Source organism: Eschscholzia californica, unplaced genomic scaffold (genome assembly GCF_041429995.1).
Source record: "Eschscholzia californica isolate CP2 unplaced genomic scaffold, dmEscCali1.0.p SCAF_2, whole genome shotgun sequence".
NCBI classification, from domain to species: Eukaryota; Viridiplantae; Streptophyta; class Magnoliopsida; order Ranunculales; family Papaveraceae; genus Eschscholzia; species Eschscholzia californica.
The window spans coordinates 23,951,054-23,975,067 of record NW_028238309.1 but is presented as its reverse complement, the minus strand read 5'-3'; the positions used below and the strand labels follow the sequence as shown (position 1 = coordinate 23,975,067).

The window sequence follows — 24,014 nt, the reverse complement described above, 5'->3', positions numbered from 1 at the left end:
TGATAAAAATAGGAGGCCAAAACGAACTGCCGGACACAATAGGGGGCCAAAACGAACTGTCGGAGACTTATGGGGGCCAAAACGGTCAGTTGGTTGCAAATTGAGACCAAAACGGAATTAACCCAAAAAAAAAATTGATTTTTAGTATAAACAAGCATTAGATACACTCCTCTGAACTTAACCTATAGCCCGTCCTATTAAGACTTGCCTGAAGGATGGCTGAGGAGGATGAGATTGTTCACACTAATTAAACATTCGATATTTTTTTTTCATGTATGTAAATTAATAAAATATTCACAATAATTTAATGCAGCACACATTCCCCATGAGAAACCATAATTTTCATTTGACATATGATTATATTGAAATAAAAATTTCATTTTCTTTTATTCTTTACGATGTTATATACAAAGACACTACATGAGAACCAACAATAGAAAAAAAAAACTAAAAAAAGAAGTAGAACATAAATTCAAGTTAGAAACATATTAGTGAGAAAACACTTTTTGAGATGTTGAAGAAAACTGTAAACACAAATAAAAAATATAGTAAGTTGTATAAGTCTGCCCATGAGTCCAAGGATAATTGGAAGTACGTTACCATTATGTTATGGTATAACTAAGAAGCAAAAAGAAAATAAACACCAATGTCAAACACTTCCTATATGTATTTCTCTAGATCATGTAATTGGGAGAAAATTCAATACTTCCAATGTGTATTGACTGATTAAGTAATTTGAATAAAATTATTCACAATATAAGAATAAAAATGAACCTAGATTGAGAAAAGGGTGCGGAGACTAGTTTCTTTTTTTAATATGGGATTATCTATTCTAAGAATAATAGCAAATGTGTTTGGTTACAGGATTCCTATCAAATGTGGATTTGGTAGGAAACAAGAATCTTTAGTTTATTTGGCTATCAAGAATCCTATGACTCTTGAATCCTAATGATCCCAATTCCAAAATTTGTATTGGACTAAAATCTCATCCTACCCCCTAGAATTTGCTAGGATTTCGGATTAATTTATCTAGATTTCAAAACATAAAATCCACAAGATAATTATTTAAAGAATTTGTTTTTGAAGTGTTTTTTTCCGAAACTCATTTTTTTTCTTCAAAAAACCGTTTGTTTCCAAAATTCAATTTTTTTCCCCGAAAATCGATTCTTTCCCAAACAAATTTTTTGCTGAAAATTGACTTTTTCCTTGAAATTTGTTTTCCTTCAAACCCGTTTTTCTTTACCGAAATTTATTTTTTCTCGACAACCATTTTTTTTATGACTGAAATTTCCTGAGCACTTTTTTGCTTTGTGAAGACCGGTATTCGGTGAATTATTTTTTTTGGAAAAAACGATTTTCGTGAAATTTTTTTTTATGAAATCTCGGTTACCGAAAAAAATGGTCTTCAAAAAAAATTTATTTTGGGAAAAAATTTCGAGAAAAAAACGTGTTTCGAGAATAAGGTTTTCTCAACATTTATTTAAAAAATCGTTTAAAAATACTCAAATAATTATAAATCATAGGATTCTTATTAGTAGCCAAACAAACCAAAAGAGTACTGCTTGAATTCATTAATCCACAAGACTCATGATTCCGCCATCCAAATGCACCAATATGAAATTGTTGAAAGCATGTAACCTTCCAAACAATAATAATTATTATTAAGTTGCTTCTTTAAATAATGTCAAAAAAAATAATATTCACTAATAATCATGCATTTCTTTACTCGAAATAATTTTAATTTTTAATCGTTAGCGAGCCTCGAACCATTGACCTCTAATGTGAATACTAAATCTCTTACCATTCCAACCAAGAGATGTAGCACTCCTCAAAATAAGTTGTTTTGATAAATTTAATTAAGGATTTTTGAGTGAAAGGTCCAATTTTTTTGGGGGTAAAACCAAAATAAATCCAACCTTGCCAAAAAATGAGTTTCCAGTCTAAATGTCAGGACAACTCATTGTTTCCTGATTTTTTTTATCCCCCTCTTGCCCTTGGACGGGACATGCTGACGTTTCCTGACAAAAAAAAACTGGATGGTAAATAAAATAATTTCCCGTACACAAAAAAATTCAAAAATTCAAACGAAATTTCAAATTCCAGCCCAGCAAACCATCTCTTCCCAGTAAATAAAATAATTTCCCGTACACAAGAAAATTCCAATTTTTTTGAAAATTTGAAATTTTCAAACGAAATTTCAAATTTTCGGTACAAAAGTGTCTAGTACAGAAGAAAATTTTCGGTAAATAAAATAATTTCCCGGTCACAGCAAAATTTTTCCCGGTACAAAATTGTCTTGTACAAAAGAAAATTTCCAGTAAATAAAATAATTTCCCGGTGCGTCAGACAATTTTTCAAAAAAATTTCGTTTCCCGGGAATTTTTCGGTGCCAATTCCGTAAATTTCTGAACAGTACAGATTCTGATGGATGGGTTGTCAGATTCTTTTTCAGAAAAAAAAAATCGTTTCCCGAGAAAATTTCGATGCCAATTTTGTAATTTTTGATGGCATGAACCGTAAATACTTTGTTTCCAAAGGGCCATTTCGTCATTTTTTTTCCCAACCTGACTTTTTGGACCTGCCTTTCATTTTTTGACTACTTAGGATGGGAACCCTATTTCTTCCCTCATTTTGGATGGTTAACCCAATCCCTCTTTAATTAATCCACTAACATACTTGACCTCGCATTAGTGTAGGATTTTGCATAAGTTAACAGCCGAATTTTGTATAGAAAATGTAGATTTCTTTCCCAAAATGAGGGAAACCTATTTCTTCCCTCATTTTGGATGGTTAACCCAATCCCTCTTTAATTAATCCACTAGCATACTTCCCTCATTTTGGATGGTTAACCCAATCCCTCTTTAATTATCCACTAGCATACTTGACCTCGCATTAGTGTAGGATTTTGCAAAAGTTAACAGCCGAATATTGTATAGAAAATGTAGATTTCTTTCCCGGAGAGCAGATGAACTTTACAAATCTAAGAATGATGCCAGATCATGGGCGGGCCCACATAGAGGCCCGTGGGGCATAGGCCCCCGCAACTCTATTGTGTGTGATTTGTACTATGTTGCACTAGCCACGTTATGTATTTTTTTCTGTTTCAATAACAAAATATTTTCCTAGCTTAGATGGTGAAAGACTTAGACTATTTGAGTTACATAAATGTCACAGGATTGAATCTCATACACAACCATTTTTCCTAGAATTTTTACCACTTAACGTTAAATGAAAGACTTTTTGGTTTGAACTGATTTCTTATACAAAAATTCCTTATGAAGACCATGGTGGGCTTAATTTGGTTCTTACTAATTGGGCTAATTCATATTTGACCTCCTCAAAATGAACGATTTATTAAAATAGTCTAGTAGAGATGATAAATTTTCCAACTAACCTCAAACATTTTAACCTTGTCGGATTTTTCTCTTTTTTGTTCCCTTACGATCACTTCCTATTCATCGTCTCCTTCGTCGTTTTATCTTAGTCTTCACCATTATATCTTCATCTCTCTTTCATTTTCTTTGTTTTTTGTTTTAATATTTCTTGCAGAAAGATCCCCCAACCATATTAGTGAGAAAATTAAAGATATAGTTTGTTATACGTCAAAAATACCATGGAATATCTTAACTATAACTACAATTTTATTGATAATGTGCTTTTCGATTCTTATCATCGTATATTATGGAATTAGTTCATTGACATTGACTAAAAAGTGCCCCCACACATAAAAATTTCTGGCTTCGCCGCTGTGCCAGATAAGGGTCACTCTGGTCATTCTAATTCCACACTATCCCTTATCAGTCGATGATCCTTAGTTGGAGTGGTTACCAAGTTAGTTTCCACCCACTATGTGTTGGATTCGAGACAAAAATACTATATTTCATTTGCGAAAAGAAGAAATCCTCTTATCATATCTCTCCATGTCAAAATCATTAAACTGTTGTATACAGAGATGTTTCCTGTGTGTTGTAAATATTGGACGGGTAAATAATGAATACAGAGCAAACATTCTTCTATATGGACATGTATACATGAACATCAGGACTAGAGAAAACAGGTACGATAACTAGTTCTCATGTTTAATCGGTGTAAAAGAGAAATAACACGATTAAAAGATAGTGTACAAGATAGTTAATGATATTACCCTAGATAGAATCATGCCACTGTTTGAGTTTCATTTTCTAGATTTTAGTCAATGCACGAAGGGGAAGCATGCAATCCCCATCGTGTATGTTGGGAAACTAGGTGCGACGGTAGAAGTTTTCCCTACTTGTGTTAGTTTGTGGAAAAAATATGTAGAATAGTGGTAGCAACAAACGAAAACATAAAGTAAATAAGACAACGATTTTAACGTGGAATACCTCCTCAATATGAAAAGTAAAAATCACGAGACAAGTAGTCCACTCCAAATCCACCATAATAAGAAATTGAGGAACAAACTACGTTCTCCTTGTTCCAATAAAACAAATCCAGAGACTCGTACTCTAAAAGAATCAATTTCAAAAACGAAAAAAACTTCACAAGAAAGATTAAAACAACCCAGAAATTTGCAGTCCAAACGACCCTAAATTCACTAGGATTCTGTCCACCAAATACCAGTCCAGCCGTCCAAACGCTAGATAAATAATTCAGGAATACCTCTGCAAAATTTAGCTCAATTGGAAAAGATCTTATCTTCGGATTTCCTGAACACTGAAAGTTGTAAGTGCTAAAAACTCAACCCTATCGCAGACCTCCGCTTGGCATACCTCTTTTCCTCTCCTCTTATGTGTTTGTAATTGTGTTTTTTCACACTTCTAAATTAGATGAAGGATAATACATATATTTACTCCCCCTTAAACTTAATCTCATCGACCTATAGAAAACAAACTTGAGTCCAGTTTTAGTTTTTATAACCAAATCAAACTAGGTTTTCCCACTAGGAGGAAACCCCAACACTTCCAACATAATATAACCACATTCGATCGTTTAGACTAAATAATGTAAAACATATCCAATCATAAAAATCGTAAATTCTAAGAAAAAATATTTAACTTCTAATTTGTTCTTTGTTTTACGTTAAAATTGATGTTTTCGAGTGTAACCAATTTGATAGTGACCTCTTGATATATGTTGTTTTTTTTATTAATTATAACTTGTATACATTCAAAACATACAAAAAAAAAAATTAGAATTATGAATCAAACGAAAAATTAAAAAGTTAAATTGAACTTGCTAATGAGATTAAAAAATTCTTAGAAAGACCGAAATTAGAGTGTTATGTCAGCCGGGAAACTACAAACTAGATACAAAAATTCATGGGAAGACCGAAGTTGGAGTGTTATGTTTGGCGTAGTGATATAAGAGTCAGAAAAAAAATTAATAAGTGCAAAGCTATTTTCGTAATACAGAATTAAGGATTCACTAATATCTAACCAAAAAAAAGTATCACTAATTAGACATTAGGGATGAGTCGCTAAATTCCAAACGATAAACCCTTCTATCAATTTTTGTAGAAGAAGAAACCGGAGAAGAAAAATATAGAGATGTACTTATTATCACTTTCTGCATCTCTGCGCAGATGTAAAAGCATTGTGCTGTGGATGTCCCGTAAAACTCGTCCACGACAATATAATGTACATTGACCTAGTTGTGTTCGACACAATAACAAAATCCTGTTCTTCTAGGTGGTTGATTCAGCTACGACGAGGTTAGATAACTTATCACGGGCTCCCTACTCTCTTTCTATAGGCCAAATAGCTCTTTTTTAATTGTACTTTTTCTTTTTTAAAAAGAATATTCATAAATCAAAAGAGTTGGGACATTCGTCATTAGTTTGATACAACACTATTATGTTAAAGTGAACAAATACACAAACCTAGAATACAAATCCTCTCTAAAGTTGGAAGATTTTTAATCTGCACAGAAGTAGCAAACTTAAAGCCAAGAGTTTAACACGTAATTTGGTTTTGTAATTGTGTTTTTGCCGGTCGGCGACTCTCTGTCGGCAACAAAGGAGGGTGTGTTGGATAAAAAAATTATTTTACACCTTCCAGAATTTTTCACCCCACATAGTTTTCTTATTTCTCTAAGTCACCCACCTTTTCTAATATCAAGATACCCAAGCCACGTGATTAATAGTAAATAAGAAAAAGATAAAGAAAATTCAGATGAGCCAGACTAACCCGTCGGTTCAAAATCAAACCCAGACCAAGCCCAGAATATAACACGAACTGCCCTGACCGGCTGACCGTCATCTGTATGTGTTGGGTCAAATCCATGCAGATCGATAAACAACACTACAAACAATCATTCATAAATCAAAAGAGTAATGATATTTATCATCTAATTTGAAATTGCATTATTCTACCCAAGGGAGGAAATACATGAAACTCTATATCTTTTCTAAAGTTCGAGGATATTTGATTTGCACTAAAGTAGCAAACTTAAAGCCAAGAGTTTAACTTCTAATTTGGTTTTGAATCAATTTACTTTTGGTTCTCAATTTGTGACCAATTTTTTTTGTTTTCAAGCAGTTCGTTTTGGCCTAATCTTTTTTGTTTTTCTTTTTTCAAAAGTGGCTAGCATTTTTTTTTGGGAGAATTTGACATACACCCCCACTATTATATGAATATTAGGACTACACCCCCACTTTTTCAAAACTTTTGATATACACCCCCACTTGGACGGAAACCGTCAACTCAGAGTTAAGTTGGGTGTGTGCGAAACACACGCGCCAACCATGACAATTTTACCCTTTTGTAGTTGTTGAAAAATTTTGAGCGATTTTGACATACACCCCCACTATTATATGAATTTTTGAACTACACCCCCATTTTTTTGAAAAAACAAAATTTTTCAATTTGCCCTCCAACGATCATCTTTTACCTTTTGTCTTATAAATTTATTTATCTTAGACAAGCTAAAAGGTCAAAGCGAAAGAACTATTTTGTTTTTTCAAAAACAAATAAGATAAATAAGTTCCTCCCATATAAGATAAATAGTTCTTTCGCTTTGATCTTTTAGCTTGTCTAAGATAAATAAGTTTATAAGAAAAGAGGTAAAAGATGATCGTTGGAGGGCAAATTGAAAAATTTTGTTTTTTCAAAAAATGGGGGTGTAGTCCAAAAATTCATATAATAGTGGGGGTGTAAGTCAAAATCGCTCAAAATATTTCAACAACTACAAAAGGGTAAAATCGTCATGGTTGGCGCGTGTGTTTCACACACACCCAACTTAACTCTGAGTTGACGGTTTCCGTCCAGGTGGGGGTGTATATCAAAAGTTTTCAAAAAGTGGGGGTGTAGTCCTAATATTCATATAATAGTGGGGGTGTATGTCAAATTCTCCCTTTTTTTTTCATTTACCCACTTGTCCATGGTCTGTCTATCAGCTTCTCACTCGAATGTATGGAGTATGTATTTATCTGCTTAAAACTAGTAAACTCAAGGCCAAAAGATGCAAGCTTTTGCAAAAGTTCTAGAGTTTGGCTTGTAGTTAAAAATTTTTTTGTAAGAAGCAATTTTGTTCATGGAAAAAGGAGTTTGTTTTTAATATAGACTAGTAGAGTTTGATTTCCTGCTCTTAACTAAACTAGTTGAGATTGGTTTTCAAGATTTGCTGGAAGGATGACTCAGTGACGAGGATGAAAATGTTCATACTAATTAAACATTTAATGGAGTATTATTTTATTTTCATGTAGGTAAATTAATAAAATGTTCAAAATATTCCCACTAATTTAATGTAGAGTACATTCTGCATGAGAAATCACAAAATTTCATTTCACAAATCATTATTGTGACAATAATTAATACTTCCATTTATTCTATTCTTCTAAAACTTAGATATAAAGACAATAGATTACACCCTAGATAGAAAACAAAAAAAATAAAAGGATATATACAATTTAGAAACATATTGATGAGAAAACACTAGAGATGTTGGAGGAAAATGTAAACAATAATAAAAGTTATACTGATGGAGATAGACTACACAACTCATCTTACGTGCCCGCAAACTACCCAGTATGAGGCGAAATTGATGCGCAATTATGTTACTCTACTAAGTTGTAGTATAACTAGGAATCAAAAGATAAAACAAACAATATTAAACTTATGAAAATGACAAGATTGTCTCATGTCGGGTTTTTATTATATAACTAGGAGAAAATTAGTCTGGTAGGATAACTTGTTTATCAGTAAGATAGAATTATAACACCTACACTCTGTTTCCGTTTACTCGGTTAATTGTTTTTCTCTATTTGTTGTGTAACATTATAATAATATCTTGGGTTTCTGCCCATTTTGTATCAGTGAGATAGAATCTATAACACATAAACTTATTCTCCAACTCAAGCACTATCTTAGCCTTTTACATTTTACTTATGTTAAAATTATCATGCAGGGTAATATAACATAATGTAATACATATCTTACTAAATAACTTTTGCGGACGAAACAGATAAACCGAGGTCATATTTAGTTAGGACCTGTACCAATTTGGCCCTCGATTACAGGATTTAGTCTTTATATCTATCAAGTATTCTCGTTTAGCAAAAAATTATAATTTGGTTAGTCAAACATAACCATCAATAATCTATATCTCTTCAACTTTTTAATAATTCCAAAATGAAAGCATTAATGGAGAGGTGATGGTGAGCTACCGAGCTAAAGTTCACTAGTACTTCTAACTTGTTAGGGTCCAGGCCTACCCACCAAATTTTAACAGGTCGGGCGGAGAGAACCGAGCTAAAGTTTCAAGCAGTTCAATAGCCCATAGAACAAACTTCTGGCAATTTGCTAGCCAATTGAATGTAGGGCGGATTTCGAGCTCTCCCTCTCCATTCAGTTCCTACATTACTTAGGACTCCACGTTTCTCTTTCTATAGGCTAAGCGACTCTCTTTCTATCCATAGGCCATGATTGAGCCAATTAACTACCCACCACAACGACTTATTAATTAGGATTTGTTGTTTGGTCGAAATTTTGTCAGTTGTCTACATATAACATCTCCCCTTCTTCTTGGATTCGGTGAGCTACGAAGGGGCAACTAAACGGTCATGAGCTCCCTTTTTTTTCTATAGGCCAATTAGGTATTTTTACACAAGTTCAAGAGTTTGCCTTAGTTTTTGACAGAGTCATGACACTTACCATTGAGTTTGACATTGTACTATTTTGACATTGTTACCATTGAGATTGACAATTAGGTCAATTGGGTATTTTTACATGAGTTCAAGAGTCATGACACTTGCCATTGAGTTTGACATTGTACTATCTTAGAAAACTATAAATTTATGGGTTATTTTCCAAATGGCCCCCAACTTTGTGACCAACTTCCTGCCTAGCCCCTTAGATTAACAAAAATACCCATATGGCACCCTTTTTTAAGATTTCGTTATAACACCGTTAACCAGTCAACATTTCTCTCTCCTCCATCTCATAACCTCTCTCTGCCACCTCATCTTCTAGCCAACTCATCATCTTCTCCGGCGAGAGTCGCCGGCCAATTTCCGGCCGACGATTTCAAATCTAAAAAAAATAATTATTTTTCTCTCTCCCTCTCTCTCTCTAAAAAAAATAATTTTTTTTCTTTCTTTCTTCTCTCTCTCTCTAGAACCTTTAACAGATCTGTTGAAGGTCGACCGGACCTTCATGTGACATAATAATCGATTAATTACTTTGACGATTTTTAATTCCGAAGTTATTCTTGTGATTATCATATACCAATGATTTTTTTTATATCATTGTGATTAAATAGTCGATAAGTTACTTCGTCGGTTTTTTTTTTCAAGATAATTTTGTGATTATTTCTCACATTCATCACACTTCTAACATGGGGTTACAATAGAAGAAAAAGAGTTGAAACCTTCATGGTAGATTATGCGAAAAAGCTATGTTCGATATTTATTTTATTTAGACCTAAATTAGGTCTGAAATTGAAAATCATATAGTTCTCAACCAAAATCCCAGATCTGGTTCGTTTTGAAACAACCAGAATTGATTTTTCTCCGTTACGAAAAAGTTAAACGATACAGATGATTCAAACCCATATGCCTAGGGATTATTAGGTTGCTGTAAACTACTAGCAAGAAGAACACTTTAAAAACAACACGTACGCTATATATAGATGATTCCAACCCGTATGCTTAGGGTTTTTATTGTTAAAGGCCATGATGTAATCTTCCTTCACCAAAAATACCCAGATATGTAGGGCTTATTAGAGCCATTTCCCATGGTCAGAGCAGTGTTACCCCCATTCATCAACAAGAATGATTTTAAAATAAGGGTAATTTCTAGAAAGGTCAAAATAATAATGAAAATGAGTAGAAAAGCACAAAACATTTGAAAATTATTATTCAGGTCAAAAAGTGTGCAAATACTAAAATACTCCTTTTTGTCATTTTGTGTAACTAAATTCTTTTATTTTTCTTTAAATTTTAAATCGATACAACTTTTGTGTGAGATGTCGGATCCTTATAAAAATTATATATTTAGAAATGATTTTTCATTAGCTTTCTAGCAAGATCTACTTTCAATACTTTTTTCCAAAAAAAAACCCCGTTTTTTTTCCTTTACGTTTTTCTGCAAACGTGTTTGCGAAAATCTGTTGTGCAAACGCGTTTGCAAAAATCTGTTGTGCAAACGCGTTTGCAACAATCTGTTCTGCAAACGCGCTTGCAAAAATCTGTTCTGCAAATTAACGTGTTTGCAACAATCTGTTCTGCAAATTAACGTGTTTGCAATAATCTGATCTACAAACATTTGCTTGCATAATGTAAACTGCAAACTGTGTTTGCAAAATATAGATTGCAAACATGATTTGCAAGCTTTGTAGAATATAATATTTAGTTGTATATTTTGCAAACTCGATTTGAAAATCGGTAATATAAACTAAGAGTATGTGTACGAAATCTAGTTTTTTTACCCACACAAAGTATCCATGCTCTTTTCGGAGCTTTTGTGTTTTAATTCTTGTCCCGAAAGATTTTTGTAAGAGTATTGTTTAATTCATGCTCCCCATTGGCCAAGTGTGATCTACGGGTCGTTTCTCATTTCTTGCTTAGTGGTTGATATATAATTTAACTTCTAATATTTGCATTTTTTTTTTCATTTTATAATTTGTTTACTTGCAATCTTTTGTTGCAAGTATTAAATGATCAAACCTTTGCTATCAGGGTTTTGGTGGCCCTCTTCACTACTTTCATTACAACACCTATCGTTATGGTTTTATATAAACCATCAAAAAGATGGCATATAAACCATCAAAAAGAGACGGCAGTGCTAACTACAAGAATAAAACAGTAGAGAGAAAAGATACAAGTACCCAACCTAGGATTTTCTATACAAATCTAAAATTTGATTAATACTTGTCTCGTTTGCTAATAACAAAAGCTAACCTAATGGATAAGGAGGTCAGACATTTAGCATCTAATTGCTAATTAGGGTTTCATTAGCTATGATAAAGAAGGTTTTAATTAGCAAGTCAAAGACATAGTATTTGATAAACCATATTTTTGTATTCAACATATAACCTTAGTGACAGATAAATTTGAGTTTCAAAATACATATATTCGAAGGAAAAAGAAATTATCGAATAAAAATCCAGAGATAACAGTGTAAGGAAGACGTATTATTACTACGAAGCCAAATTCAGTAAAAGAAAGGTAGTTGGCCTTTCTAAGTTGTGTCCAGAAGAGGGTAAAATAGAACTCACACCCACCCCACCACCTTTGTTCCTTTTAGACGATGAGAGACGATTCTGTGACCAATCTTCCAAGCTTTTGCGATGCAAAGAGTTCATTCGAATACAAAGCCTCTTTTCTCGGATTATCTGCTCTGCATTTTTCCAGTCCTCGGCAATGCCAAGTTCGACTAAAAGACCACATGTTACTGCAACACTTCGCCCATGGCCTACACCACATTTCTTATATATAATAAGTTTTAGATTGCAGCTTTTCATTATGCAAACAAGAAATGTTTTACAACACAAATTTCATGGAAGGAGAATATAAACATATGAAGCTACTTGACAAAGTTACCAAGTGTTTATTAGTTGAGTGAACAAAATTTTCAGCTTTCACTACACCCCATATCTTTTCTTTCGGAAAGAAGATTGGATGTTACTCCTCGGACCAATTTACAGTTTCATACATCTAGAAGACTAGAACCTATGCAAGACGTGTTATGCTTTTCTGTTTCGATTTATGATAGACAGGATCACAGGACCACAAGAATAACAAAAACCTTCTTTCTTCTAAGAGCACCGTTCACTAAATATTTCAGTTTTGCACTTCAGCTTGATCGACAAAACGGAAAAACTAATTTTTGGCAGGTAAAAATCGACTCTTATTCAGAGAATCACATGTGAGAAACTCTCGTACTATTAGCTTAACAATCAAACCGGCTTCTTCCTTGAACCGTGCCAATATGTCATGCTTACTGTTTTTAGACCAAAATGCTTCTATAACTCTATAAGATTAACCTCTCGCTTTTAAGTGAACTCATTGAGAGCACGACAAATTAACTAAGCTTGAAAGCATTCTACTAAAAAATTTCACCTTAAATCATTGATCAAATCAAATATCTAATATATGCTCCATATAGGGGATAAAGTCTGAAGGATGGGAAGATAAATTGCTATCCAAAATGGTGACTAATATCATCGGGAAACAACTACAAAGATAGTCCAACAACAAACATCATTCTTCAAATATTCATCTCTTTGTTTAGAGCTCAAACAATATTTGCTTTTGGTCGGAGCTTACCTAAATTCACGTGACACTCAAATGCAAATATACGACTCGAAGACCAATACATCGTAGATTTATTTTTTCGTTAGCAAATGATGAAAAGATTGAAATAAATTTTCTATCTTCCATCTTCAAATCTCTCATCTAACTTCTATGGTTATTTTGTTATTTACTAAGAATGATAGAAAATATGAACTCAAAATTGACGAAGAAGCTACTATCAACATAGTTAAAGAAAAGTTGAAATTCTACCGGATATCATAGTGTTCCAAAGAACCAAATCTGTTTTGGAATTTCTTCGAACACTTTCCATGCATCTAAAATACCAGACCACACTTACAATACAATCGGTCAAACCACTTCCAACATGAGAGTTTTGATGAAATCCAGTTTTAATTATGTGAAGTGGCAGCAATAGTTGTAGGAAGCAATTTATACTCTTCCCCAGTTGTATTATTAACATAAGATTTGAATTTACCAAATTGAACCTTCTTGCATAAAGTTAACATCAGCAAGATTGATCTTACCAGTAAATTCCCCCGGAGAGAGAGAGAAATCTGAGTTCATCTTAAAGCATAAAACCATATAATTGATCAACTTATCTATCTGAAAACGGAGCTAATTAACAACATAAGATCCATGGTCACCAAATTTAGGGTTTCGTTTTTCTAGGGTTTGTATCCTCAACATCATACACGAACCTGAACTTAACTTTTGTAGAATCAAGAAGAAGAAGAAGTCGAAGACAAGAAGCATCGAAGAAGAAGAATCAGAGAAGAAGAAGGAAGAAAAAGGAACCCCTCAAAATTTCAGAATTTTTTTAGAGAAAACGGTTTTGGAGGGTGGGGTTATTTTGGGAATGAAAATAAAAAGAATTGAGCTTATTGATAATTATCAATATTATTTCAAACTTTACCTATTATTACACATAAAATTTTGGTAACTTCTACTTAAGAGCATCTTCAATGGGACACTCAATCTCTAACACTTAGAGTGCCACATATGACTCTTTGGAGTTTTTGTTAAAAAATCATCTCCAATGGAACACTTTGTTACACACTCTATCATGAGTTGGACACATTTATTATAGAGTGTCTAGAGAGAGAATCTCTAAAATGAGAGTGTCTACTTGAGACTCTCTAAGTGTTACTTTATTATTTCAACCAATAGAAAACTTTGCTTTTCAACTACTTTTTATCTTTTGAATTGAAGAGGGACATGTGTATTAAGTAAGAGATTTTAGAGATCTCCATTGGAGACCAAACAAATGTAGAGTGTCTCTATATTGACACTAGGAAAGAGAATCTTTATTTGACACTTGACAACTAGATTTTTAGAGTGTTTATTAGAGTGTCCCATTGGAGATGCTCTAATAGAAAAAAATCTAGGTTTTTTTAGTTATTATGATAATTTTTTCACCCTAAACAATCGTTTTCCCTTTAAAATATGAAGAATGCTCTAGATAATTATGTATTTATTCTCGAAATTAGCTTTTTATTTTATCTCATCATGTTAGGGGGCTTGGCAAGGCCACCAGATTTTAACGGGCCGGCAGGCAGAGTCACCTCGGGTTTCGAGCAGTTTGCTAGCGGATCAAACGAACTTTAGGCAATTCGCTAGCCCATTGAACACAAGCATTCTGGGCCAGGTTTCAAGCACTTTATTCGATTCCCACCCTTAGGTAGGAGTCCAGGTTTCTTGCTGTTTGTTCGGTTATTTGTGTTTTCTTTATTTTTTGTCTAGCATTTTTGTAATTCATTGTTTATCTCACATATAAACTTATTCTCGAAATTAACCTTTTATCGTTTCTTTATCTCAAAATCATCATGTTAGGGGGTCAGGCTAGCCCACCAGATTTTAACGGGCCGAGAGGCAGAGCCCACCTCGAGTTTCGAGCAGTTTATTAGCGCATCAAACGAACTTTAGGCAATTCCTAGCCCATTGAACGCGTGCATTCTAGGCTGGGTTTCAAGCACTTTGTTCGATTCCCACCCTTCGTTAGGAGTCCACTTTTCTTTTTCTATAGGCCAAGGGGCTCTCTAGCTATCTATACGCCATGATTGAGCAAATTAACTGCCCGTCACTACAACTTGTTAGGGCACGTTTTTTGGTCTAAATTTTAAGTGTAGATCCTGTGGAATCGTCTGTTCATTTACACTCTCACATAGAGTGCAGATGAGAAGATTGGGAATGTATTGTTGTATTCATTTGCATAAAACTAACCAACTCTGAGTCAAAAGATGCAGAGTTGTTAGTTTGTTACAAAATTTCAAGAGTTTACCTTGTAGTTTAATTTTTGTATCGAATAATTGTGTTCAGGTAAAAAAGTGTTGAGGAGTTTTATAGGCGCCTCTCAAAGGTGTTACAGGCACCTCCTTCCGTCACAAATTCTCTCTTAAAATATGCCTCGACGGAATCACCTATCACACTTATAGGGTCTCTTTTAAAACTTCCCGAAAGAGTTCTTAGTTTAAACTAGGATGAGAAAGTTCATACTAATTGAACATTAATATTTTTCCTTTTTCATGTAGTGAACTAATAAAATGTCCAAAATGTTCACACCATGTTAATGTACAATGCATTTTCCATGAGAAATGATAATATTTCATTTGACATAGGATTATAATGATTACTAGTAATTAATGATTCTATTTTATTTTTTTTCTTTCAAATCTTAGATATAAAGACACCATATAAGATAGGAACATGAAAAGAAAGAAAAAAAATGGATAACTACAATTTAGAAATACATCAATGAGAAAAAATTTAAGATGTTGAAGGAAACTGTAAATACTTATATTATCTATATTAAAAGAGATAAATTGTACAAATTGGCTCACTAGTCTGCGGATAACCGGATACGAGACGAACAGGGAAGTGTAATCCATTACATCTGTAAGAGGATTAGGAAGCCATGTCTCTCTAGCAACCTCCCTGGTGTTAGTTATGAGAAAATTCAGACAAGTCAATTTGTTTATAAGAAACAAAAATGATGCATAACTAAGAGTCTAAGGCTACTCTATATTTTTTCTGTTTCTTTTCTATTTCCTTAGTCTTCAATTTTCTCTTCTAATAAATGTAGCAAATAAATCATGTGAAGTTGTTTCAAGACTTCAACTTGAGAAGATGCAATGTAATCTTGGAAAGTCCCTCTAGGTCGTGTCTCTCAACAATAAAAATAACACTCAAATAATAACAATTATGGACTTGTTTCTTTAAAAAAAAGCAAAAACAAACAATATATTTACGAACCATATCAATGGAAACAGGTCATTTGAATCTGCTCATATGGATTATTCAATAGGATGTACACTCAATGAAGTTTATAGGGTTAATTGTCTTTTCGTCATTTCTTATTTGCTATATTTGTAATATCTATAAGTATTTGCTAATTATCTATCTAACCTACAAAGTGATGGTTATTCTAAAAATTGAACACTATCTTAAGTTTTCACTGTTAAAATCAACATGCACAACATATATTGTAATAGCTTCTACAGTCCGTTTTACTCATGAAGTAACTGAAACGTTGGTAATGTCAAATTGGGCAAAGCTAAGTGTGAGTGATGAGTTTTGAACATGAAATGTTTTTTTTTTGAGTTTGGGACATCAACAAACTTTGATTAAGATTTCCATCAAAAGATAATGACGTCTAACAAACGGTAACATTAGTTAACTTTAAAGAAAGAAAAACGTAAGATGACCCCAAACACTAATTTTTTTTGTGTTTCTTTTAAATGTATCATTGTGGTACTGTTGTAATTCCGATACTTTTTTATTTATCTACCTCAACCACTTTTTTTCTCCTCCACATCACCGTCTCATTTGGATTATGATATGTATTTATCTGCATAAAACAAATAAACTCAGATTAAAAAAAACGTGGGCTTTTACAAACATTCAAGGTTTCGCTTGTAGTATAATTTTGTATGAAACAACTGTATTTATGTGAAAAGATAAATTGGTTTTTAGTATACACCTATAACCCGTTCTATTAAGACTTGCCTGAAGGATGGCTTGTGGGATGAGATTGTTCACACTAATTAAACATTTGGTATTATTTCTTTTTCATGTATGTAAATTAATAAAATGTTCATGCCCTAATTTAATGTAGAATACATACCCCATGAGAAACCATATTTTTCAGATGTGATATATAAAGACACTACATGAGATTGAAAGATAGAAAAAAATAGAAAGAAATAACATAGATATAAATTAGAAACATATCAGTGAGAAAACACTTGTTGAGATGTTGAAGAAAACTGTAAACACTGAAAAAAAACTACATTAACAGAGTAAGCTATAGGATTCAGTCCATTAACCCAAAGATAATTAAAGGTTAGATAAAGATACAAGTATGTTACCACTATTTTTATTGAAGTAATAGCAAGAATAAAGGAAGAATATTTTCCTTCTTCCATCAACCAACTACAATACACGAAGAATATTGTTTCACTATTTAGTGTCCTCCTAATTTAGCATCTTTGTAATATATTTTTCTTTTCTGTAATTCTTATTCATGTAAAGTTCTCTATTAATATTGGTTCTTACTATCAATGAAAACACCTTTGAACTCTAAATTATCTTTGTGTCTCTCATATAATCGAGAATTTAACATCCACATTTCCCTTTCTATAGGCCAAGTGACTCTTTCTATCCATGGGACATAATTGAGCCAATTAACTACGCACCACAACTACTTACTGATTAGGGCTTGTTATTTGGTCGAAATTTTAAGTGTAGAACAGTTTGTACATCTAGACTCTCACATAGAATGATGATGGGGTTTGGCACAACGAGTCAGTTGTCTACATATAACATCACCCTTTCTTCTTGGATTGGGTTAGCTACAAAGGGGTCAATTGATCGGTCATGAGATCCGTTTCTTTCTATAGGCCAATTAGGTATATCTGTTTTTCTAACTATACTTTTTATATAGAACAACCATTCATAAATCAAAAGGGCCATATCATTGAGTTTGACATTGTACTATTTTGGAAAACTATGAATTTATATCTTCATTGAAGTTTGAGGGTGTACACGACTGTATTTATATGCATAAAACTAACAAACTCAGAGCCAAAAGATATGAGCTTTTACACAAGTTCAAGAGTTTACATTACTCTTGTACGAAACAATTATGTTCATGTCAAAAAGATCTTGATTTTAGAATATAGTAGAGTCAGATGTCATGCTATGAACTCAACCTTATAGCTCATCTTGTTAAGGTAAATTAAAATTACACATTTAATATTATTTCTTTCCATATTATACACACTAATTTAATGTAAAATACATTTTGCATGAGAAATCATAAAATTTCAATTGGCGTACAAATATAAGAATTTTTAGGTTCCTAGTCCAAAAATCTACCCCTAAACACACATTTAGTCCCCCCTAATATTAATATAGGATTTTAAGCCAAAATAATAATTATAATGGATATTTAGTCCAAATTATTTAAAGTATATCTAGACTTCAAAGTTAAAGTGTTTTTCTGTTGAAAAATTCTTGTTTTGTTTCATAAATTACCTGTTATTTATTGTTAAAGTTTCATACTTTATTTTATGTTTTCCATACTTTATTTCATTTTTTTTTATATGTGTCATACATAACACGTTATTTATCAACAATGTTTCCTCCAAAACGAAAAGGACTAAAAACCTATTTTCTGGGAAGATTGGACCTTAAACTTTTTTTGAACTTTATTTTGGACTTAATACCCATGGACCCCAAATATAATGAAGTAGTAATTAATAATTCTATTTTCTTTTTTTCTTCCATATGTTAGACTAGACATAACCCGTGCCTTCGCCACGAACGAAGTCGTGATAAATTAAAGGTTGAACGGGTATAAAAGAGATGGAATTTTGAATGAGAAAGTGATAACTTTATCTATAACCAAAAAATGATGTTTGTCGAAAAAGTCTTTACGTGTATAAAGATAGTCCTTCTGTCCTTACAATTACCAACTATTTATATCAAATTGAAGTGACGTGCCATGAGGTAACAACCAAAACTTACCTACATCACTAAAAGAAAATGTACAATGAGGGGTAAATATGATATTTAAGTTTGAACTGACATATTTCAGAATGAAAGATCGAAAACTAATACCTAAATATTTATAGTTCACGACAATCAAACTTCCACTTAGTTTTTCTTTTCATGCTTTTGGACAACAGACAATATAAACTAGATGTGATTTGGTTCGAGACCAGATCTCCGCTCCAGCTAAGGGGCTCCTCCCCTTCGACGGTGAAGAGAGAGAAGAGAGAGAAAGAAAGAGAGGAGAAAAAAGAGGGAAAATAAAAAAAGAATGAGAGTCGCCAAAGATGGTGGAGGTGTCATCGAAATTGGTGGTGGAGGTAGCCAGAGTTGATGGTGGTAGTGGGAAAGGAAGAAGAGAAAAAAAGTTGAAAAGTATATGGGTTCGGGTGTTCGGAAGAAACAAAAGGTTCAAAATTACTTTTGTTTCCACCCAAAACTTTGCACCGTGGAAAATTTCTTTATTTCCCCGTAACACCGACCACGTCTAATTTTGTGTAAATTAACTATTTCATTTCTCATTTATGTCAACTTTAAGGTTAGTGTATGAAGCAACCTCCAGTTACAAATTGACCCAATTGGGTTACAGGGCAACTTCATCTGGACACCTAATAATTAACATGTTCGCTTTTATACCCTCGTTCACTGCTACCTCGACCACTACCATTTTTTTTTTCTCTCTTACCAATCTCTCCCATCTCATTGTTCTGGTAAAGGGTTTCTCCCTCGTCTGAAGAACATGAATTGATCTCTTTCTTCAAATGAAGGGTTCCCAACTAAGAGAATTCTATCTCTGTTCGGGACAGTGAGGAATTTTTGTATTGGAGAATGACGGAGAGGAAAAGGATAAAAAGTAGTAGTACGCGAGGCAGTGTTAGTGGTGATAAAGACGAAGATAGAAGATTAAAAACACAACCATGTTAGTTTTTGGGTCTCAGGTTGGCCTCTCAAGTTATTGGGAGGTTCTCAACAAAAAAAAAAGTTATTGGGAGATTTGCTGTTTGGACCCCCTTTCATATAATCCACTTGCTGTTTGGACTCTCTTTTTTCAGAGTTGCATTTTGGACTCCCTTTTGACAGAATCAGTATCAATTTTACTGCGTTTTAAAGAATTTGGGTTGATCTTGAGACCTAATATGAAGAAAATCTGTTATTGGTTCTGTTATGATCTTGTGTTCTTTCTTTGTTTTCGTGGGGTTTCTGTTTCATTTTGTTATAAAGTTTGGTGTAATTATGTCAATAACAATCAGTAATTAAAGATTGATATTTATGTAGATATAATAACACTTATTGGATTCTGATTTTACCAGTCAATTCCAAAAAGAAGCAGCTGTGATTCGGCCCGGGTGACCCGGGCACCTAACACAGACATCCTGAGTCCTGACTACTTGATTCCTAGGGTGCAGGTCCAGCTAGCCCAAGTCGTGAAACGGGTAACCATGAGCCATCATGGACTCTCGAACAATCCAATTTGGGTGACAGGCTCTCGAGCCATTTTCCCACCCCTAAGGATACATATCTATCCATAATTCCATATCAAGAACCAAAAGCCACCTAAATCCTAAAAAATTGGAATTCACTTTCTAACAACTATTGATCAACATTACAATAATGAAAAACATTTAAATAAGTAACCAAGACTCATCATAATCATCCAAGTTCAACTCTACCCACATAGTATTTCATCTTACTTGAACACACTAGATTTTAAGTGATTAAATAGGTGGTGGGGGTAAATCTAGTAGGAGCCAAAACCCAACACAATCATCTGAATCTAAGCTCTCTTGAATGGCAAGAAAATGCAACCCTCCACATGCTGTCTTTGCTGCTTCCCAAGCTTCAGACTCTTTCGTTGTCATTGACGTCTTCTTGTAAGTGGCGTAAACGTATCGGGTTGAAATTCCCACGGATAGGATCAAGCAAGCACGAGCTGTATCAGCTTCGTCTGAGCAGCAATTGGAGTATCTTGGCAGTAGCAATTGGAGTATCTTGACAGTAGTTTGCTATTTCAATGAGTACAAATTGTCCGAAAAATATCAAAATAACATCAAAATGAACACAAGACAGTAGTTTACTATTTCAAACAACATCAAAAAACTAAATGGTTCGAAAATTCATTAAAAACATGGCTACAAATAAAATTCTTCTCATGTAGCACCAAATGGTTCGGCATTGAATAATACGACAAAATAGGGTCAATCAATTGTTCACAGTAACATTAATTGTTACATTACTATTACGTTGATTTCTTCCAACTTCTTTTGACGCCGTTTGCGATATGTTGATGTCGCCATGCTTTGATTTTCCTCTTGGCTTTCCGGTCGAAGAACCACTCGACTTCTTTCGTTTCTTGGTAGCATTAGCAACCCCTTCACTAGCATTAGCAGTCCCTGCCATATTAATATAAGAGTGGGTAAGTATACTATTATGTTCTTGGATCTTGGTTTTAATGTGCATATTCACCAAGCTAGCTATTAGAATGTAGATAGTATAAGCTTCTCATGTACTAGTCTCTATAGGTGGTAGTTGTGTAGAACGTCGAGTATACACCATATTCCTACGTTCTCTGTTTTAATGTCGACGTTTTCATTGGCTAAGTAAGAAAGATGAAATCAATACATATTCAGTATTCTATCATGGCATTCTATATAAGAAATGTCTATCACAAAATTGTATGAATCTTAAGATTAAAACAGAAATGTCTATACAAGAAATGTCTATCACAAGAAATGAAATCAATACATATTCAGTATTCTATCTGGAAAATGGAAGTTTCTATAATTAAATTCTATCATGACATTTTATACAACAAAATCAAAGCTTCAATTGAAGGTTTCTCCCAATTTTAAGAACCCTAAGATTAGAACTAACCTAATTTAAAAAAATTCCAATTTTCAGAAACCCTAAATATTTGAACCCAAAATTGTATGAAACTCGTAATTTGTAGAAAGGTGAAAGCTAAAAAGAACTTACAGCTTAGTCGAACTTGTTATACACATCTTCCAATCGATTTCTGCAAAATAAAATTTAAAATTAGAGCCCAATCGATGTCTGCAAGAAAAATACTCAAACTTTTAGAGAGAGAATGGAAGAAGATGGAGGAGATGAAGCTCGATTTCTTTCTCACTCACTAAGTGATACTCGGTTTCCTTGTCGTACTCGATTTTGGTTCCCAGTTATAGAGAGATAATGGAAGAAGATGGAGGTAAATGGAGGAGATGAAGCTCGTTTCTTTCTTTCTGCCAATCGATTTTTTGGTTTTAGATGGAAACGGGTTGCATTTTACCAGAGTTTGGTCTCGCGGGTCAATGTTAAGGGTTAGTTAACTTGTGGTTAAAAGAATAGGTTGGGTTAGGTGATGTGGAGGGTAATTTAGTATTTCTCATATAGTTAGGGTAAAATCGTATTTTCATCTTCAAAACATTTTTAAACCGTTATATATAACTATTTATTTGAAAAAGGGAGTCCAAAATGCAACTCTGGAAAAAGGGAGTCCAAACAGCAAGTGGATTATATGAAAGGGGGTCCAAACAGCAAATTTCCCCAAGTTATTTGGATCGTCCATCAGCCTTTGGTGCAGCGATTGGACACCCATCTTAAGTCCATGAGGTCGTGCGATAGAGCCTCGGTGAAAGCGGTTTGCATAATCAAGATTATGTAATTTAGGCTATAAATAATGTAATAATTTGTCGGACTTTAGGCCTCTTTGTTGTTGGGCTTTAAGCGTCTTTCATTCCTGATTTAAATTAGGCGGTTATCGTGCTTATTACATCTTCATGATGCATCAATGTCTTGTTGTAACGATTAACGTAGTCTACGTAGAAATTTGGTTTGAAAAAAATTTAGGCTAGTCCTGTATAGATTCGAATCCTGACTCCGCCCTTGATCGTAGCCGGATTCTCAAAAAAAAAATATTATTTAGATCAAATTAAATTGATCCATCCTCAACAAAAAAAAAATGAAAAATTAAATTAATCCAAAATCTTCATGTCCCCCCAACCAGAAGTGGATGCCCCATAAACAAAAGCCAAATGAAACCCGACATTAAATTGTCGGACCGGAGAATGAAATGATGATGACAACCGGTTCCGAGTATATACTTAACAAAGGCTAATGATCGACTAAGAGAATCCCAAACCAGTTCTTATTCTTTTGCTTTGCCAGAACCATTTCGCCGGAGAACAAACCCTACTCAATTAAACGTTAATACCTGCATACGTTCTCTAATTTAAGGGACAATTACTGAAACCCCCACCTTTTCATAATACACATTACTGAAACCCCCACCTTTAATTAATAATTACTGAAACTCCCACTTTTTTGGAATTTCCGTCAGATTTAACTTATTTACGCCGTTAGTACTTGTGAATTGACTAAAAAGACCATTAGTTAAACAACACCTACCTTTCAGTGACCACATAGTTGGGGCGCCTTGGAGCAAAAATGGTGAGGCGCTTATAACCACAACCCAAACTCCCTTCTCCATTCGACCAGCAAACGAGGAAGCAAAAAACGAAGGCTTCATCCCTCCTTTCAAATGCCACCATTACTAACGAAGACTTCAAGCTTCACTCGTTAAGCTGCTTCAAACTCCCCAAATCCAGGGTTGATGCAACTATCTCTCTCTCTAACGATTTGGAGAAGGATTTATGTCTCACTAACAATTTCGAGTTAAGAAGGTTTAGTTAGGGTTTTCTCCAGGTGCTGTCTCTCTCTCTCTCTCTCTCTCTCTCTATCTTTTATTGAGTTGTATCACTGTAGAAGTGAATATTTTGAAGGAATTGAACATACCCATGTTAGAAAATTAAATTCTAATAGTGCGAAGTTACATACCTTCAGCCATTGTTGATTAAGTGATAAACAGGAGATCAAAGATAATCACAGAATACTGAAGTTCTTCTAACCCCAATCCTCTCCATAAGTTTTTTTTTGTTGTGTTTATGATGGAGAGACACAAGCATTAATATAGGAGGGGTTAGGGACCTTCAGTTATGGTAACTACTCCCACTTCTTTTCCATCGAATAAGGGGTAGTGGGTTGGTTATTGTAACCAACTTTATCTCCCAAATATTCTTAATACCCACGTAAGCAATCATTTACTGAATTCAAATCAGTAAATTGGTCAAAGCCAATAGAGGGAAATTAGGAATGTGGGCCACCCTTAGTCTCTAACAAGAGACATGTCCAACATTCTCCCACTTGGCCCACATGCTATATTTCATAAGTACATGGGTGA

The 24,014-nt window shown here is 33.7% G+C and overlaps 2 long non-coding RNA genes across 3 annotated transcripts; both read right to left on the bottom strand.

Annotated features, from left to right (window-relative positions):
* Positions 1 to 11,474: 11,474 nt before the first annotated feature.
* On the bottom strand, positions 11,475 to 13,604 carry LOC147557048 (uncharacterized). Of its 2 annotated transcripts, none has more exons than XR_015233834.1 (2): positions 12,980 to 13,604; positions 11,475 to 11,888 (listed from the first exon to the last, which is right to left on the bottom strand). It is a non-coding gene; the product is annotated as an uncharacterized LOC147557048 (long non-coding RNA). The 2 variants fall into 2 exon arrangements; XR_015233833.1 differs by having other exon boundaries at positions 11,475 to 11,901; positions 12,980 to 13,582.
* A 7,227-nt stretch (positions 13,605 to 20,831) lies between these two features.
* On the bottom strand, positions 20,832 to 22,043 carry LOC147557047 (uncharacterized). Its single transcript, XR_015235025.1, has 3 exons — positions 21,910 to 22,043; positions 21,752 to 21,791; positions 20,832 to 21,168 (listed from the first exon to the last, which is right to left on the bottom strand). It is a non-coding gene; the product is annotated as an uncharacterized LOC147557047 (long non-coding RNA).
* Positions 22,044 to 24,014: the final 1,971 nt, after the last annotated feature.